Source organism: Neomonachus schauinslandi, chromosome 4 (assembly GCF_002201575.2).
Source record: "Neomonachus schauinslandi chromosome 4, ASM220157v2, whole genome shotgun sequence".
Taxonomy (NCBI): Eukaryota; Metazoa; Chordata; class Mammalia; order Carnivora; family Phocidae; genus Neomonachus; species Neomonachus schauinslandi.
This window is the reverse complement of record NC_058406.1, coordinates 143,899,098-143,906,726: the sequence shown is the minus strand read 5'-3', so window position 1 is coordinate 143,906,726 and position 7,629 is coordinate 143,899,098. Positions and strand designations below refer to the sequence as shown.

Genomic DNA, 7,629 nt, shown 5'->3' with positions numbered 1-7,629 from the left:
TAAAGTTAGGACACAAGGAAAATTTCAAGTTGAACAATCCAAATTAAGAAATGTTGAAGGAGTACAACTTAAAATAGTAAATAAAGAATGAGCCTCTCAAATAATAATATAATAGGTCTCTCTAGTGAACAAGATAACCTTGCGGTGGATTTAAATTCAAGTCATGTGCAGAGAGTTCAAGGTTTTTGGAGGAAATCAAAGATTATAAAAGCTGTAAAAGGCCTTCATTAACTAGAATTGGTGACAAATGATAAATAGGAATATTAGCAATAATTGGAACAGCAGCTCTAGTAAATTACAGACAGGACTTACTTGGATTCTCCAATGTTGTACTCCCCTGAAGGTGATAACATTCTTGTATTAGTAAGGATGGGCTAGAATTTGCAAACCAGTTGCCTGAAGATACATTAAGATGCAGATAATAATACAACATTTGGGGTAAAGCTGAGATTCTGTATTTCTTAAAAGCGCCCATGTGTTGATGCTGCCAGTCTGGATACATAACACACTTTAAAGTAGAAAAAATCTTCACTGTGTCTATTAACCATGAAAGTGAGGCTCAAAAAGTAATTGGCTTAAGGCCGCATAGTAAATATCAGAACCAAATCTGATTTCAAGGCTGTAATTTTGTCATCTATGTAATCCTACCTCATCCACACTACAGCACCTACTTAGAAGATTGTTGTGAGGATAAACTTCTGGTTTATATGATAAGGAAGAAAGCTCATTACTTCAGTTAAGGTACATACGCAGAAAAGAATGGCTTATGGAGGGGAAAAATGAGTTTTGTTTGTAACATACTGATCATGATTTGTGACAGGAAAATTTGTGGATAAGTCAGACAGGTATTTGGAAACTCAGGTCTAGAGCCAGAAGAGATGTCAAGATTGGAAATTTAGGTTTGAGTTTTTTTATTTGAAGATGGTATTTGAGGCCATGAGAAATCACCCTGGAAAGGATGATAAGAAATAGAAGGGAAAAGGAAAGGAGATTAAACCATAAGGGACACCTGTATTTGATGGGTAGGTATTACAGAGGAATAGAAGATTTGAGATTTATAGTTCCAGTTGAATTTAACATCAAAAACAATGCACACTATTGTCAACCCTATACTTGGCGATGAGTAATATGCAGTATGGGGCTTTTATCTTTGTACCAAAATTGTTTTTAATTTGTAATTTTAAAACTTTTAAAAATATAATGGCACACCCGTTGTTCTAAATATTCTAATTTGTAGTTCACTGCAACATAGTTGATTCTTGTTACTAGTAGTTATTTCTATAAAGTCACTGAATTAACAAATACTGTATCATTGCATCTGGGGGAAGGATAGGATTAGGTTCCCGTGAACCTCTGGTCACATTATTTTCATCAACTGATCAATACATAGCCTTGTTTTAAGATACTTTAATATCTGTTGTTGGTTCACCAACTTTAAACTCATAGCCAACAGCACTGTAGTACATGGCCTGAACAAATCTTACCTAACATATTTTCTCTGTAAGGCACATCAGAGTCTTCTTGTACTTAGGAACAAGCACTACCCAGCCGTATTCTTGGATCATTTTAACAGCAAAATCACCAAGAAAAAGCAGAAAAATGCTAAAAACACACTATATAATGAAAAGGGCACTTGTTTGCAGCATGAGAGCTGAGACAAGACTGTCACCTTGTCTCACTTCATCTGAGCCCATAAATGCAGATGACAAATTCGTCTGCACATGTACATGCCCATGAAAGCACCGTAAGTATTGATTCGGGGGTTTACTAATAAATTTTACAAATTAACAAAACAAATTAACATATGTAACCTGCAAAACATGAATATGGACTATAATTCAACGTTTATGTTAAGTATTTCCAACTGGAATTGGGAAGCCGTATTTACACGAAAAGCCAAAGAATGCAGCTTTGAGGGGGTACAACACTGATGACTCCCACAGAATTAAGGATCACTGCAATGGTCCTGAAAGACTTGTACATGATCACCATGAACACAATGGTTTTTGCTTCTTTCCTTTCTGTTGGCACTGAGCCAGCAAGTCTGGATTCCTAGCAGCTGTTATTTTGCTGTTTTGTCTGGTACAGCAAGAGGAGAATGTTCCCAATATGGAACAGAGCCAGGTTGAGATCTAGACTATCTGTCCCAAATATTAATTTCAAAGAACTCCAAAAAAGACTAAATGGTGGTATAAATCTATATGCCAAAAAAGTACAGAAAAATTGAGGGTTTGTGTTTTTTGTTTGACCAGACTGCATAATTAAGTGATATCATGCAACCAATTATGAAATGAGATTGATATTCAAGGGTCACACACCCAGCTGCAAAGCTCATAAGGGTTAGTACACTGCTGAAGGAAATTGGGCCTTGGTTTGTTTTGTTTTGTTTTTTAAGATTCATTTTAGTGAGAGAAAGCAGGAGCAGGGGGAGGGGCAGAGGGAGAGAGAATCTCAAGCAGACTCCCCATAGAGCGCACAGCCCAACGCAGGGCTCAATCCCACAACCCCGAGATCATGCATGACCTGAGCCAAAACCAAGAGTTAGATGCTCAACTGACTGAGCCACCCAGGCTCCCCTGGGTTAGTTTTAATTAATCGGCAATTTTAAGCCGCTCATCCTGAAAGCTCATAGTAATAATAATAAAAAAAACAGTGTATGTCTTAGTCTTAGGTGGCCATAAAATACCACAGGCTGGGTGTCTTAACAGATTTATTTCTCAGAGTTCTCAAGACTGTGAAGTCCAAGATCCAGGTGCCAGCCAACTCCATTTCTGATGAGAGATCTTCCTGGCCTGTAGACACCTGCCTTCTCACCATCCCTCCACTTGGCAGAAAGAGAGGGAGGGAGAAAGGGAGGCAGAGAGAGCATGCTCTCTGGTGTCTTATAAGGACATTAATTGTATTGGGTTAGGGTTCTACCCATATGACCTCGTTTAACCTTAATCACTTCTTTATTCCAAATACAGCCCCCCAACATATGAATTTTTGTGTGTTGGGGGGGCACAATTCCGTCTTTAGTAATATGGGAAGGCAATACAATTTAATGCAGCCTAAAATAACTGCTAGTTTACCGACACTGAGCTTTTAGGCAGCAGCCTATCTTAGTTGTTATGTGCTAAATGTTTTATAATTATAAAAATGTGGAATGAAAACTTGAAATTTTGAGTGTAAGAGTTTTTTGGTTTCTGAAAAAAAATTTTAACTGGACTTCTATATTGTTTTCTCTCAAGAATTGCAAGTATTAAATTTATTTTCATAATATGGCTGCTATGATTGCTAAAATGGATACTGGGGTTTTTATAAAGTCCTTTTGTATATTACTCTCTTGTTTAAACCTCAAGCAATTCAATAAGATAGGGAAAAAACTATTACCATTATCAAGTGTCTATTAGAGACAAAGTAAGGTCCAAGAGGTTTGAAATGGAGCAAACAGTATAATAGTAAAGAAATGATCAATAAATGTATTTCAGTGTGATTAACTTACTAACATTTTTTGAACATGGCTTAATAATTCATAGCAAACCCATCAACTTCACTTCTAGAAGTTTATCCTGGAAATACAATAGAAAAGTATGCAAAATTTATAATATTGAAAAAAATAGGGAATGATGTTTATGTTCAGATATAAGGGCTTAGTTAAATACATTAACAGGTAACCACTAGGAAAGAGTAGGCTCTGTATTAACTGATATGGAAAACACCTAATGACATGTAGTAAGAAAAAAAAGCCAGTTAACAGCAAATATTGTAATACTTATTGTACATGTTTGTGTGTGTGTATTTGCATGTCTTTTCCTGTCTAGAAAATCTGTAGTGAACTATTTGGATATTGCCAAAATTAACAGTACTTACTATGCATCTGGATGGTAGCTTTTTAAAAAAAAATTCCTTATTTACCTTTCTTTAGCATGTGTCATGTTCACAGCAAAAGAAAGGCATATTACTTTTTAAAATTAAAAACATTTCTGCAGAAACCCTCAACAACATAGAGATGATAAGTGTTACCCATTATCCCACCATGCATAGATGCCCTGAGAACGGGATATTTCCTTGTGGAAATTACTTTTAAATTACTTTTCAAATTTAGGCTAATACTATATATAAATTTCTGCTTTTTGTTCACTTCAATTATAATACAGACATTTCTCCAAGTCATTTATTCCTCAAAAACATTTTTAACTGCTGCATAGTTGCCCACCATATAAAACAGCTGCCAAAAATCACTTTTCAGCTTGTAGTTTGCTTCTCAGCAATATCAGACACGAATGACTATCTCTTCTGTTCACATTTCTACTCAAATGTCAGTGAAACCTGTCCTTGTCCCACCACGTAAAAAAGAAAGAAGAAATGTGCTCTTCCCACCCACCTTTCCTCTCTCCCTGTTGAATTTGCCTGACTTCTTTCCATAACAGTTAACCACCAACTGATATATATACCCTTGTTAAATTGAGTATTGTGTATCTCCTCTCTTCGCTTCCATGACATACCCTCTCCTGCTTTTTTTTCCTTTGGTTCTGACTGCTCCTTCTCTCTCTCACTAAAATTTGCTGGTTCACTTAGGGCTCTGTCCCAGGCCCATTTTTCTCCCAACTTCAACTCCCATGGCTTCAATTACTACATCTATGTGCCAACTGGACCTTTTTCCCCAGTCCCGGAGTCATACATACAAATACAGCCTCCTGGGTGGCTTCACTTGGATCGTCCCGCAGGTACTCTGGATTTAACATGCTAAATGGCTCTTTTCTACATTTGTTTGGGTTTTTGTTCTTTTTTGAATAACATTTCTGTATTTCCAGGATTTTTTTTTAAAGATTTTATTTATTTATTTGACAGCGGTAGGGTTGGGGGAGCAAAAGAGGGAGAGGGAGAAGCAGGCTCTCCACTGAGCAAGAAGCCCAACATGGGGCTCAATCCCAGGACCCCAGGATCATGACCTGAGCTGAAGGCAGATGTTTAACCGACTGAGCCACCCAGGCGCCCAAGGATTTTTCTTTTTCTTTTTTTCTTTTTTTTTTTAAGATTTTTATTTATTTATTGAGAGAGATAGTGATAGAGAGCATGAGAGGGGGAGAGTCAGAGGGAGAGGCCGACTCCCCGCTGAGCAGGGAGCCCGATGCGGGACTCGATCCCGGGACTTGATCCCGGGACTCCAGGATCATGACCTGAGCCTAAGGCAGTCGCTTAACCAACTGAGCCACCCAGGCACCCCTCTTTTTCTTTTTTTAATCTCAGTAAATGGCACCAGTCCCACATCGTAGAAGTCCCCACGTTTTTGTTCCTGCATTGATCTCTGATCCCATCTACACCCAATCCCAGAACTTTAGCCATATTGGTCTTTTTTTGTGTCTTTTTAGAAAAATCAAGCTTCTTCCTACCTAAAAGTTTTAAGTTTTTCACTATGTGCTTCCTTGGGAAAAATATTCCCCAAATTTTCTAAAACGGACTTTTTATTATCATTCAAGTCAAAATTCGTATGTTTGATTTATCAGAGATGCAGCACCTAACCAACAAGCTACCTGAGACCCCTGACAATTGGGGGGGGAATCTCATGATAAGTATATATCACTTATCTCAAGGAACTGTCAATGACTTCACCTTCTGTAGCACTGTCAGAGCCCTGATTACCCTCTAATAGCATCTTTTTCTTGCCTTTTTTCTTTTACAGTTTTATTTATTGAGGTATAATTGACATACGATAAACTACAACCAATTAACCGGTAAACAGCACCACTGTTGTCTCAGTTGCTCACATCAGAAACCTGGGTATTGGGGTGCCTGGGTGGCTCAGTTAAGCGTCTGCCTTTGGCTCAGGTCATGATCCCAGGGTCCTGGGATCGAGCCCCACATAGGGCTCTCTGCTCAGCGGGAAGCTGGCTTCTCCCTCTCCTACTCTCCCTGCCTGTGTTCCCTCTCTCGCAGTCTCTCTCTCTGTCAAATAAATAAATAAAATCTTTATTAAAAAACAAAACAAAACCTGGGTGTCATTCTTGACTGTTGTTTTCCCTTACCCTTTACTTTGAACAAATCATTAAACCCCACCTTCTTTTGCCAATTTTAAATACAGTTTTATTTAAGACTTTGCATTTTCCACTTAACAATACAGCGCTTATAAAGTGCAATGTTTATTTCCTTTCCCTGTGCACATATTCCATATTCAAGTATCAAGAATGTCCAGTTTAGGGGCGCCTGGGTGGCTCAGATGGTTAAGCGTCTGCCTTCGGCTCAGGTCATGATCCTGGAGTCCTGGGATCGAGTCCCGCATCGGGCTCCCTGCTCCTTGGGAGCCTGCTTCTCCCTCTGCCTCTCTCTCTCTGTCTCTCATGAATAAATAAATAAAATTAAAAAAAAAAAAAAAAAGAATGTCCAGTTTATTTACTATAGCAGCTCAACATTAAAACTGCCATGGAATTTGCTACAAATTTGGGTCCTTCAAATATTTTATGTGGAACAATGCTAAACCTATTCTCAGGTTGGCTTCATCAACCTCTTCGATGGTGGGTCCAGAGGAGGCACCACCAGAGGGAGCAGCTCCACCACCAGGGAAGCCTCCAGGCATTCCTCCTGGCATGCCCCCTGCACTCTGGTACAGTTTGGTAATGATGGGATTGCAGACCTTCCCCAGCTTTTTCTGCTGGTGTTCAGATTCTTCCTTCTCTGCAGTCTGATTCTTATCAAGCCAATTGATGATTTCATTGCACTTGTCAAGAATCTTCTGTTTGTCCTCATCATTGATCTTGCCCTGAAGTTTTTCATCTTCAACAGTTGCTTTCATGTTGAATGCATAAGACTTAAGTGAATTCTTGGAAGACACCTTGTCCCGCTGTTTCTCAGAATTCAGCTTTGTACTTCTCAGCTTCCTGGACCATGCGCTCAATGTCTTCCTTGCTCAAGCGGCCCTTGTTGTTAGTGCTATTTTTAAAAGATTTTATTTATTTATTTGACAGCAGTGGGGTTGGGAGAGCAAAAGAGGGAGAGGGAGAAGCAGGCTCTCCGCTGAGCAAGAAGCCTGACATGGGGCTCAGTCCCAGGACCCCAGGATCATGTGCTATTTTCCTGTGCTATTATCCACAGCAGAGACATTGAGGATACCATTAGCATCAAACCCCACCTTCTAGATGTATTGCAAATCAATTAACCTACCTCCAGTTCCTGGCACCACTTTAGGTCCAAGCCTGAATCATTGCTCACTTGTATTATGAAAGTATGCCTCTCTCAAGTTTACTCCTTATATACAATATGAGTGATCTTTGTAAAATTGAAACCAAATTTAAGAGTTTCAACTCTTAAGTAGTTTTTCAATAAAGTGTATGTTTCTTAACATGATTCTCAAGGCCATCTCCAGTCTCATCACATGCCGCGTTATAATCTATTTAAGCCATTCTGGCCTTTGGTATCTTGAACTCTCACACTATCTCTTCAGGAATGGAGTACATTTGGAAATAGTGCTTTCTCACCACTGGAAATATTGATCTGCCATCACTCCCTGACCACACTATCTAAAGTAATACACAATATTTATCCACTCATTCCCTATTGTAAGTACCCTAATTATTCCCCCTTATAATACTTCTACTTTTCGGGGGCCTGGGTGGCTCAGTTGGTTAAGCGACTGCCTTCGGCTCAGGTCAT

General features: G+C 38.9%; 1 pseudogene; it reads right to left on the bottom strand.

Moving 5' to 3' along the window:
• Window positions 1–6,412: 6,412 nt before the first annotated feature.
• LOC110578867 overlaps window positions 6,413–7,629 on the bottom strand; it is an 11,760-nt pseudogene continuing 10,543 nt past the window's right edge.